General features: G+C 37.7%; 1 long non-coding RNA gene across 1 annotated transcript in view; it reads left to right on the forward strand.

The window, feature by feature from the left end:
- The window catches only part of LOC109023965 (uncharacterized), a 319,949-nt gene that overhangs the window by 181,719 nt on the left and 125,021 nt on the right, over positions 1-13,209 (forward strand). Inside the window, exons 4-5 of the long non-coding RNA XR_002003437.3 lie at positions 2,296-2,393; positions 8,435-8,623. This is a non-coding gene — a long non-coding RNA (uncharacterized lncRNA). The remainder of the gene's footprint in view (positions 1-2,295; positions 2,394-8,434; positions 8,624-13,209) is intronic.

Here is a 13,209-nt window from a genome sequence, read left to right on the forward strand (position 1 = left end):
TGTACAAAGTATGGTGTGAAGTACTAACTCAGGGCAGGGATTTTCTATAGTAGACAGTAGAGCCATACACTTATCTCTACTTGAAATATATTATTGTTGTAGAGTTTTATTTGTAAAGCAATTAAAAGTTTTTGTTTTCTTAATGCTCAAATTCTTCTGGGGCCACAAAACAGCTAACTCGATTAAAGGTAAAACATCTGCAGCCTTAAGATCAGACCCAAGGCCAAAGCAGGGGTTGGAGGCTACTCATGTAAGAAATCTGGGGATAAAAGTCAAGGGATTTTAGCCTGAATCAGCAACAATAACAGTGTTGTTTTGAAAATAGAGAAGACTTGATCTTATTTTTAGGCAAAAATAACATCAATTCCAAGAAAAGCTCCATCTGTCAGAAGGATGTTTATTAATGCATTAACCAAAAAAAATGCTTGGAAAATATTCTTGCCAATAAAAATTTAAATTAAAATATTTACAGAAAAATAAGTGAGAACATGTTTTATTTTTGAAGGAGACAAAGTTCCGTAAGAAAGAGAAACAATTTGTTCACTCTACTTACTTTGCATGCTAATAAATATTGAATTACATAAGTAAATTGCAGTAAAAATAACATAAATCCAAACCTAACATTGTCATTGAAATCAATTTGAGTCAAATATCTGCTTGGACAGCTGGCATATAACAGAATAAACATTTACCTCGAAGTGTCACAAGCAGATTGGTTTTTATTTAGTTAACTCCTCAATGAGTGATTCAGAAATAAAGTTCCCTTGTGTGGGCCAGCGAGGAAATGGTATGGCACCATGGGGACTGCTGAGGGCACTCTGGGCAGCAATAAAGGCAATTGCAGATGACAGGATGCAGATAGAAAACCCAATCCATATTTTTATGGAAAATGAGTCCCTCAGAAAACAATACTATTTTTGCTTTTGTTATTTTAGCATCTTGTAGAAGACGTATATGTATAACTGTGGTCAATAATAACCACCTTAGTTTCACAGTAAAGATGGCCACATAATAATGTACACATGGCTGGAAAAGGAAAACATTTTGTATGACAACGAGGCTTTTCTCTAAACAATGACAAATCACGGATGTGGTTTTTAAAAATCTTAATTGGGAAATTATTTGCCTAATGGAACCATTACTTTAGTACAATATATGCAACCATAGAAGAAATAAAAGACCAAAAGGAAAATGGTCTCCTACACTCAGAGTATCAGGGAGGAGGCAATCATTTATTTTACACCCAGCATGTGTGAGGAAATGAGCCAGTTGCTTTATAGGCAGCATCACATTTACTCTTTATGGCAACTATATAAGATGTGTGCTATTTTCCCTATTTAAAAGTTGAAAAAACTGGAGTGATATCTAATATGCTGTTTAACATCATGTAGTTTGCAAGTAATGGAGCTGTGGAACTGAGAAAGGAAGTCAGGACTAAACCTAAAGCCCATTGTATTAGTCAAGGTTCTCTAGAGGGACAGAACTAATAGGATACATATACAGACAGGAGAGGACTGGCAACTGAGTTAATAATCATAGCTATGTGATGAAACCCTATATATATATAGGGTTAACTTACACAATCACAAGGTCCCACAATAGGCTGTCTGCAAGACGAGAAGCAAGGAGAGCCAGTTCGAGTCCCAGAATTGAAGAACTTGGAGTTCGATGTTTGAGGGCAGGAAGCATCCAGCACGGGAGATAGATGTAGGCTGGGAGGCTAGGCCAGTCTGGTCTTTTCACAATTTTCCTGTCTGCTTTAAATTCTAGCCATGCTGGCAGCTGATTAGATGGAGTCCACCCAGATTAAGGGTGGGTTTGCCTTTCCCAGCCCACTGACTCCAGTGTTAATCTCCTTTGGCAACACCCTCACAGACACACCCAGGAACAACACTTTGCATCCTTCAATCCAATCAAGTTGACACTTAGTCCCTGTTCTCACACCTATATGGTCCCTGTTCTCTTCTCCATCTTATTTCTTTTGGTTTTTACTTTGTATAATGTTCAGAATGTATGTACTTTTAAAAAAACTTTGGTCATAACTTTTAATTACAGGTATGTGGTATTCTCATTGTCATTATTTTTTAAAAGGCTATTATTTAAAAAAACCACTCAGCATACTCTTAGCCAACAATGGCATTAACTACCTTTGTCATCTTACATGTTTATAAATAATGATTCATATGTATTTCCTGGATAATGCTTGATAAGCATTGTTTTAAGCTCTTTACATGTATTCTGTGTATTATTTGCAATAACCTTTCAGGTAAATGCTCTTATTTTCTCATTTTACAGATAAGGAAATTGAGGCTCAGTGTTGGCAGGTAACATGTTCAAGATCTTGAAATTAGCAGGTGGCAGAGCTGGGGTTCGTCTGTCTCCATGTGCTCAGAGTAAGTTTAGCCTGTTTAGATTGCATTGATTTTCACAGTTTTTGTAACTAACAAAGTGGAATATATTTTTATGTTTAAAAAAAACCCTGTTGACCATTTATCATTCCCCCTTAATAACTTGCTTGTTGATATCTGCATCCTTTTTTTTCCTGTGTAAAAAATGGCCCCAAATCTCAGCAGCTTAAAACCACAGGCTTTTCTTATTGCTCATGAATCTGTGGGTTGGCTGGGGTTGAGTGTGTCTAGGCTGGACCTGGTTGTGTGCTTTGTTTTGGACCATGGCCATGGAACACTCCTGCTTCCCCTCTGCAGGACGGTGGGTTGGTGGCACTGGGTCCGGTAAATATGTCTCATGTGTCTCATCCTCCTCAGCCTGGGGAACTGGATAGGTGTGAAATAAGAAGTATTTTTTATATTGGTCTCTTCCCCCAGATCCTGGCACAGAGCTTCTAAAGCCCTTGTAATTTCCTGGGCTATAGAGATGGAAGGAGAATCTTTTCTTCTAATATTTGGTCTTTGATCCCAATTCCTGACACACAACCACTAAATCCCTTGGTATTTCCTGGGTGATGCGAGTGTCTTATGTTCTAATGAGGTGACTCTTGGTGGGCTCCTGGATGGGAGCTGGTTGCCAGAAAGACCAAGCCAAGACTGGAGGCTTAGAACTTTCAGCCCCAGCCCCCATTCTCTAGAGACAGGAGAGGACTGGCGACTGAGTTAATAATCAATCATATCTATGTGATGAAACGCCATAAAAATCTCAAAGGTACAAGGTTCAGAGCACATCCATGTGGCAAACACATCCCTATGCTGGGAGGGTGATGCACCCCAATTCCATGGAGACAGAAGCTCCTGCACTCAGGACCCTTCCAGACCTCACCCTAACATATCTCTTTATCTGAATGTTTATCCATGTCTTAGAACATTTATGGTACTGTAAAGGAATACATGAGCTGGATAATGTATAAAGAAAAGAGGTTTATTTGGCTTACAGTTCTGTAGGCTGTACAAAAAACACAGCCCCAATATTTGCTTCTGATGAGGGCCTCAAGAAGCTTCCACTCATGGTGAAAGGCGAAGCAGAGCCAGCATGTGCAGAGGTCACATGGCAGAAGAGAGAGAAAGCAAAAGAGAGAGGAGGGTGGTGCCAAAGTCTTATTAACAACCAGCTTTTGGGGAAACTTATAGAGCAAGAACTCACTCACTGCCTCCCTACCCCACCAAGGGAGGGCATTAATCTGTTCATGAGGGATCTGGCCCCCCACCATCATTCACACACCTTATTGGGCACCATTTCTTTTTCTTTTTTTTTTTGTTTTTTTTAATCAATAGAACTAGATATCTCTTTTTTTAAATTTTATTATTATTATACTTTAAGTTTTAGGGTACATGTGCACAACGTGTAGGTTTGTTACATATGTATACATGTGACATGTTGGTGTGCTGCACCCAGCAACTTGTCATTTAGCATTAGGTATACCTCCTAATTCTATCCCTCCCCCCTCCCCCTACCCCAAAACAGTCCCTGGTGTGTGATGTTCCTTCCCCTTCCTGTGTCCATGTGTTCTCATTGTTCAATTCCCACCTATGAGTGAGAACATGTGGTGTTTGGTTTTTTGTCCTTGTGACAGTTTGCTGAGAATGATGGTTTCCAGCTTCCTCCATGTCCCTACAAAGGACATGAACTCATCCTTTTTTATGGCTGCATAGTATTCCATGGTGTATATGTGCCACATTTTCTTAATCCAGTCTATCATTGTTGGACATTTGGGTTGGTTCCAAGTCTTTGCTATTGTGAATAGTGCCTCAATAAACATATGTGTGCATGTGTCTTTATAGCAGCATGATTTATATTCCTTTGGGTATATACCCAGTAATGGGATTGCTGGGTCAAATGGTATTTCTAGTTCTAGATCCCTGAGGAATCACCACACTGATTTCCACAATGGTTGAACTAGTTTACAGTCCTACCAACAGTGTAAAAGTGTTCCTATTTCTCCACATCCTCTCCAGCACCTGTTGTTTCCTGAGTTTTAATGATGGCCATTCTAACTGATGTGAGATGGTATCTCATTGTGGTTTTGATTTGCATTTCTCTGATGGCCAGTGATGATGAGCATTTTTTCATGTGTTTTTTGGCTGCATAAATGTCTTCTTTTGAGAAGTGTCTGTTCATATCTTTCACCCACTTTTTTTATGGGGTTGTTTGTTTTTTTCTTGTAAATTTGTTTGAGTTCATTGTAGATTCTGGATATTAGCCCTTTGTCAGATGAGTAGGTTGCAAAAATTTTCTCCCATTTTGTAGGTTGCCTGTTCACTCTGATGGTAGTTTCTTTTGCTGTGCAGAAGCTCTTTAATTAGATCCCATTTGTCAATTTTGGCTTTTGTTGCCATTGCTTTTGGTGTTTTAAACATGAAGTCCTTTCCCATGCCTATGTCCTGAATGGTATTGCCTAGGTTTTCTTCTAGGGTTTTTATGGTTTTAGGTCTAATATTTAAGTCTTTAATCCACCTTGAATTAATTTTTGTGTAAGGTGTAAGGAAGGGATCCAGTTTCAGCTTTCTACATATGGCTAACCAGTTTTCCCAGCACCATTTATTAAATAGGGAATCCTTTCCCCATTTCTTGTTTTTGTCAGGTTTGTCAAAAATCAGATAGTTGTAGATATGCGGCATTATTTCTGAGGCCTCTGTTCTGTTCCATTGGTCTATATCTCTGTTTTGGTACCAGTACTATGCTGTTTTGGTTACTGTAGCCTTGTAGTATAGTTTGAAGTCAGGTAGTGTGATGCCCCCAGCTTTGTTCTTTTTGCTTAGGATCGACTTGGCGGTGCAGGCTCTTTTTTGGTTCCATATGAACTTTAAAGTAGTTTTTTCCAGTTCTGTGAAGAAAGTCATTGGTAGCTTGATGGGGAAGGCATTGAATCTATAAATTACCTTGGGCAGTATGACCATTTTCACCATATTGATTCTTCCTACCTATTAGGCACCATTTCTAACATTAGGATTTTTTTTCCCTTAAATTTATTTTTACAGAGAGCATCTTGCTTTGTCTCTCAGGCTGGAGTGCAGTGGTGGGATGACAGCTCACTGTAACCTCAAACTGCTAGGCTCAAACAATCCTCCCACTTCAGCCTCCAGAGCAGCTAGGACTACAGAAGCACACCCCCATGCCCAGCTAATTTATTTATTTTTATTATTCTTCTTAGAGACAGAGTCTCACACTGTCACCCAGGCTGGAGTGCACTGGTGTGAACACAGCTCATTGTAGCCCTGACCTCCTGGGCTCGAGTGATCTTCCTGCCTCAGCCCCCCAATTAGCTGGAACTACAGGTGCATGCTACCATACCTTGCTGTTTTATAGTTTTTTTGTAGAAACGGGGTTTTGCATGTTTCCCAGGCTGGTCTCAAACTCCTGGCCTCAAGTGACCCGTCCACCTTTGCCTCCCAAAGCACTGGGATCAGAGAGATGAGCCACTGCGCCTGGCCAGGAATCAAATTTTAACATGAGATATGGATGTGTCAAATATTCGAACCATAGCAAATTGTATCCTTTATCATGTCCTTTACTAAGATAAAAAACTGGTAAAAACAAAAACAAAAACAAAAACAAAAAAAAACAAGTGAGTTCTGTGAGCTGCTCTAACAAATTAACTGAACCCAAGAATGGGGTCACGGAAACCTCTGATTTGTTATACAAGTGAGGCAGAGTTGTGGGTAAGCGGGGAACCTACTTCTTGTGATTTGTAGTTGAAATTGTGGCAGAGAGGCAGTCATATGAGATTGAGCCTTTAACCTGTGGGTGTCTGCACAACTCAGATTAGTGTTCGAATTGAATCAAACTGGAACACCCAGTTGGTATCTCAAAATTATTTGATGTGGAGAAAAATCCCCACACATATGGCCACAGAAGTATTCTGCAGCGAATGTTGAACATATAGGAGGGGAAACTGTTATTTCTCTCTATACACCAAGGCATGGTCTACTCATGGCAGTAACAGAAGCAAAATAGAAGAGAAGAAACCAAACAAGGCCACTGCGATCAATGCCCCAATAACATATTGTCACTTCTGCCTTTTTTTATTGGCCAAAGCAAGCCACAGAAACAGTCTATAGTGTTCCCCACCCGAGTCTCAGTGCTCATGTGGGAGACTGTTCCTGTTCTGTCTTCAGTCCTGGATGACCAGACCATTTTCTACCTTCTATTCTTTTATTCCTTTTCATTTCAGTTCAGTTCAATTCTGATCAACGTAATTGCATTGAGCCCCTACTATGCACCCCAGCCCACTCTGCAGGGAGCACTGGGAATACAACACACAAAAACAAACTCAGAAGCTTCCCTCTAATATGCCTCGACGGGTCATGGTAATATAATGCAGCCACTGTTATAATCAGAGAGCATGTGGGGTGCAATGGGAACATCCAGATGGGCGCTCAGCACGGGTTGGGAACAGAGCAGCCTTTGGGAAGCGACTTTGTAGAGACTTTAAGGAGTTTGAGCTAGCAAGGTGAAAATAAAAAGTGAAAAGATTTTCTAGGCACAAGAAACTGTGAGTAAAGAAGATGGCCATGGAATAATCTGCAGCATGGCAGGAATGAAAGATAATTCATGATCACTAAAACATGAATCAGAAAATAAATTGGTTACAATGTTCTGTTTCCTCCGTCTTGATGGCCATGAAGAAAGAAAACAAAAAAAATCCACAAAACCACCCAACCTGAAATGGTTCCATGGGTAACAGGGAGAAAAATATATCATAATATACGACAATAAAAATAATAAAACAGCCTTACCCCTTCTCCTCTCTCTGAGGAGTATCCTGACATTCCCCACTTGAAATTCCCCCTTTCTCCTGGTTCTACCCTCATTATGTAACAGAGGGCAGTAACCAAGGTGGTGAGAACTGGTAAGAGAGTGAAATCAAGATCCAGGAAGCTTGGAGAAGTAACAAACAGGAAAGCAGCTGGTGTAGATGAGGGCTTTCGAGAGTTTCAGAGGTGGGATGTGGCTGTGAGATAATTAGAGTTCTGGGGAATAACCGCCCTCCATGTGGCAAGGGCAGCCATGGGGCTGGGATTTTCAATGAGGTTTTATGGTATATTATTCATGTCTCCCCTGTCCAACTACTCATTAGAATGTTTTTGTAAGATTACAAAAAAAAAATAGAATTTTCTTCTAGACTGCTGTTCCTAGTAATACAACTCTTTCTTATATTTCCAGATACATATTTTTGTATATATTTAAAATGATTAGGAGTGGTTGTATGAAAATCTAGTTTCCACATTTTCGCCAAGTAATACTGCTATTCTTTACTACTATGGGAATGTCCATTCAAAAGTCAAGTTCTTTTTCAGAAGTAGGTTAAAAAAAAGGTTCCAATAATTTTAGCAAATATTTCTGATTTGTCTTCAAAGTTGATTAAAAGAAATGTATCTAAGTCATCAAAATGCTTTGTACATCAAAACCTAAAAGAGAAGGAAAGACATTCCCCTCCCTATAGATATAAATACCAATCCACATATTTGAGCTCAATTCTGCTTCAATGAACTGAAAATTGCATATACTATGTTGAATTGCATTCAAAGCGTTGAATCATTTTCTCAGCATCAATACATCTTCAAAGAAACTGACATGGGAAAAAATCAGACTTTTGAAAGTCATTGAATTTCAATCAGCAATTCATTACACAAATTTCAAATGTGGGAGCAATTATGTCTAAGTTTTCTTGGAATTGAGTTTTATCAGAGAAGTACAGATGATTATATATAGGCTTCAACTATCTCATGGCCTTTAAGGAAACTTAATCCCCGTCTGAAGTATTCATATTTAGTTCTGACTGCTACTCTTCCTGTGGACTTCCTGAAGGAACTATTCCTCCCTCTTCACAGACACAAACCCTTTCACTACTTGTCTGTTCTTCTTAATATTTTAAAGGGAATATGTGATTTATCAGTTGCATGTATTTCAAAGTTAATTTCAATAACATTCCTGTGAAATCTAATAACTACCTTTTTTCCATTTGCTCTTCATATTTGTATAGATTCTGAGAGGAATTGCTGAAAAGGATGGGGACTCTGAGCTACATATGCATAGCATTGATTTCAGTGAGAAAACTACATATTTTTGACCATATGAAAAAATATCTGTTCTTGAATTTTGACGATAGTTGCATAGTTTTTAAATTACGTCTGGCAGAAAAATTATGTCAAAGATGAACCTAAACAAAAGGGTGAGTGGCATGTAATTAAATGTCACGTGGGAGTGAAGGATTGTCTAGAAAGTCAGCCCAAACATTTATGGCTTTGTGGGGTATGTGCTAATTTTGTATCTAACCCAGGAATCTCACCACTCCATAAATACTCAAGCTTCTAAAACACACTTTGAACCAGTCATAACATCTTACTGCTCTCCATCAATGATGAGTTAAATAAATTTTTTTACATGTGATCATTTTGTATTTGTGTGAGAGATATGATTTTTTTTCCTGAAAATTAAACTTTCCAATTCCCCAAGACAGTCAGAATCCTTGATAATAAAGATAAGACAAAGATAATGATCCAAATAAAATTTTCTGCAAAAAAGAAGATTTAAAATTGAGTGGAAATTTTAGATCAGTCCATGAACAGGTAGAGTATTAATATGTAAGCAAGAGAATTTGGTCTGATCTGAGCATTGTCAGTAGCAATTTTTTTAAGTTTTAAGAAGTAATTTAATTATTCCAGAATTTCTCATTTCTTTAAAAAGGAAGCTATCTAATACATGGAGTTCTGCATTTCAAGGAATGAAATTGCCTTGCTCAAATAGAGGAATATATATGTAAATATAAAGCATAGTGGAAGCGGAACTTGATGGGCAGTAAGTAAAATGCTAAAAATAAAGGAATGAAAGTGTGTTTTTCAAAGTGAGTTCTAATCTGTTGGATGCCGTCTTTAAATGCTTAAGATACAAAAACAAACTCAAAGGGAAAACAAAAGTAAATTGTGATAGTTATCTTCCATTTTTAAAGATTTTAATTTAACTTTCAAATAACATGAAAACTTTTCCCAGATAATAGTTTATCTTTTTAACAGAAGTTTGATATTGCAGCAATAAGTCTGTGAAAGAAGCTTTTCTATTTGACCGAAAATTAATTTTATTTCCTATGTATCTTTGGCAATAAGAGGACACCTCATGATTTGTGGACATTATGTCGTGTGTTTTGTGACGTTTGATAAGAACATGACACTAGGCTTGGTGAACATTTAAGGTAGTTTCCATCCGGATGCATAGCCCACGGGGTGAATTCCTGATGCACAGGGCTAGTGTATGAGATCAGCTCAGCAATGTGTGATTAGTGTGTTTCAATAAACAGCATGTCTCCTTGTGAAGCACGGGGAATTGAAAGCACCCATGATTTAAATTTTTATTTCTGCCTTTATTATTTTATTACTATTAGTCTTTTAAAGATATAAATCACAAGTGATTTATATATAAAACCACTCTACTTTTAAATTTTTATTTCTGCTTTTATTATTTGATTACCGTTAGTCTTTTAAAAAATATAAAAGTAGAGTGGTCATTTGCATATTCTTATATTTACTAGTATTATAACGTACTTGCGTCAAGCAAGTTATGTTTCAAGAAAAATGTTCAGGCCGGGTGCGGTGGCTCACACCTGTAGTCCCAGCACTTTGGGAGGCCGAGGCGGGTGGATCCACGAGGTCAGGAGATCGAGACCATCCTGGCTAACACGGTGAAACCCCATCGCTACTAAAAATACAAAAAATTAGCCTCTACTAAAATTACAAAAAATTAGCCGGGCATGGTGGCGGGCACCTGTAGTCCCAGCTACTCGGGAGGCTGAGGCAGGAGAATGGCGTGAACCTGGGAGATGGAGCTTGCAGTGAGCCGAGATCGCGCCACTGCACTTGAGCCTGGGCAACAGAGCAAGACTCTGTCTCAAAAAAAAAAAAAAAAAAAAGAATAAAAATGTTCATTCTATTCTTGAGTGTCTGAAAATACCTCTCTGTTACATTCATGCATGAAAAATCATCTGGCTGGGATAGGATTTTTTATCTCTAAATTGAATGTGTGGTGTGATGGCCTGCTGGCATTATATGTTATAAAGAAGTATTAAGCAAGAAATGTTTTGAAAACTGCTGTGGCAGCACTATGGATCTAGATGTAAGAGACTTAGAGCATAGGTAATTTTGAATGCCTGTTTTTTCAAATAAGTTTTTTGGCCAGGCGTGGTGGCTCATGCCTGCAATCCCAGCACTTTGGGAGGCCGAGGCGGGTGAATCACTTGAGGTCAGGAGTTCGAGACCAGCCTGGCCAACATGGTGAAACCCCGTCTCTACAAAAAATACCAAAAAATTAGTTGGGCATAGTGGCAGGTGCCTGTAATCCCAGCTACTCAGGAGGCTGAGACAGGAGAATCACTTGAACCTGGGAGGCAGAGATTGCTTTGAGCCGAGATGCACCACTGCACTCCAGCCTGGGCAACAAGAGCAAAACTCCATCTCAAAAATAAAATAAAATAAAATTTTTCATTTGTTGAATGAAACAATTGTGCTAAATGATCCCTACAGAACATTTCAATTTCCAAATTTATATTTTATGACCATATTTTATGTAGCTCCAGAATGCATTGCAAATTGTAGGTATTAAGTAGATGTTTAGTAAATAATGAATAGATATTGAGGAGAAGTTCTTCTTTGGGAAGACCTGTGTTTTGCTCTGCCCACTAGATTGTTGCATAGAATTATTTTCTTTTAGGGCAGAGAGAGATTACATTGTATTTTCTCTTTCTTTTAAAATTTTATTTCATTGTGGTAAGAACATTTAACATAAGATCTACTCTCCAAGAAGTTAAGTTCACGATACACTATTGTTGACAATAGGTACAATGATCTACAGCAGATTTCTAGAGCTTATTTATCTTGCTTAACTAAAACTTTGTGCCCATTAATTAATAAGTCCTCATTTCCCCCTGTAGCCCTTGGCAATTACCATTCCACACTTTGATTCTATGAATTTGACTATATATGATAATTCCCGTAAGTGGAATCATGCAGTGTTTGTCCTTCTGTAGCAAGCTTATTTCACTTAGCATGTCCTCAAGGTTCATCATGCTGTTATTATTTCAGAACTCTTTTTGAAAGACTAAATAGTATTTCCTTATGTTTATATACAACATTTTCTTTATCAATTTATCCATGTATGGTTGTTTATATATCTTTGCTATGGTAAATACTGCTGCAATAAATACTGCTGCAAGATCAATTAAGATCTTGGTTTTAATACTTTTAGATAGATGCAAATAAGTAAGATTGCCGGATCATATGGTAGTTCTATTTTTAATTTTTTTGAGAAACATCCATATTATTTTCCACAGTGGCTGCACTATTTTGTATTCCCACCAAATGGTGTCCAAGGATTCTAATTTTTGTACATTCTTGTCAACACTTTTTTTCTCTTTTTTTGATAATAGCTATTCTGACATGTGTGAAGTAATATCTCATTGTGTTTTCAATTTGCGTTTCCATGATGACTAATGGTGTTTTTCATTTGTCTCTTGGCCATTAGTATGTCTTTAGAAAAATGTCTATATATGTCTTTAGCCCATTTTAATTGAGTTATTAACTTTATTATTGATATTATGGGAATTTCTTATATATTTCAAAGATTAACCCCTTATCAGATACATAGTTTTCAAATATTTTCTCCCATTCTGTAGGTTGCTTTTTCAATCTCTTGATTATTTTGCAAATAGCTAAATCAAGCTTGAGAAGCAAGGACAAACCTGAAGGAATTACACTTCCTGATTTCAAACTATAATAGAAATCTGTAGTAATCAAAACATTGTGATACTGGCATAGAGATGGACATATAGACCAATGGAACAGGATAAAGAGTGCAGAAATAAACCCACATATATATGGTGAACTGATCTTCAACAAGGATGCCAAGAATACACAATGGAGAAAGAACAGTCTCTTCAACAAATGGTGTTAGGAAAACTGGATATCCACATGCAGAAGAATGAAATTTGATTCTTATCTTACACCATACACAAAAACTAACTGAAAATGGATTGAAGACTTAAATGTAAAACCTCTACAAGAAAAACCAGAGGAACGCTCTGTGACATTGGTCTTGGCAATAATGTCATAGATATGACACCAAAAGCACAGACAACACAACCAAAGTAAGCAAGCAGGACTACATCATACTAGAAAGTTTCTGCATGGCAAAGGAAATAATCAACAGAATGCATGGCAGAATTTCATCTTTCGAAATCAAAAGATCATAATCTTGTACTTTGAAGTGCAAGAACATCAAACTGTATAAGAAATGCATACTGATGTCAAAATATGGGCCAATGTATTTCAACGTATGAGGAATACTTTTGGAAAATTCTTATCAATATTCAGGAGACTTTATTTTTTGATAACATATAGATTAAATTAAAAAAATGAAATAAAACTGAAAACCACTTGTGTTTTCTATTCCTCCAACTTATACACTAGATGAGGGCATGTCATTAGGTAGTTGAGGTAAACTCCAATTCTGCCACTTAAAAATAAGACTATTTAACTTCTCTGAACCTTTGTTTCTTCCTCTATGATCTAGAGATAAGAAAACCTGCTTGTGATTAATATACATTCAGATGAAGATTAAAAGGTGGGCAGATCACGAGGTCAGGAGATTGAGACCATCCTGGCTAACACGATGAAACCCCGTCTCTACTAAAAATACAAAAAATTAGCCGGGCGTGGTGGCGTGCACCTGTAGTCCCAGCTACTCGGGAGGCTGAGGCAGGAGAATGGCGTG

This window comes from Gorilla gorilla, chromosome 17 (assembly GCF_029281585.2).
Source record: "Gorilla gorilla gorilla isolate KB3781 chromosome 17, NHGRI_mGorGor1-v2.1_pri, whole genome shotgun sequence".
Taxonomy (NCBI): domain Eukaryota; kingdom Metazoa; phylum Chordata; class Mammalia; order Primates; family Hominidae; genus Gorilla; species Gorilla gorilla.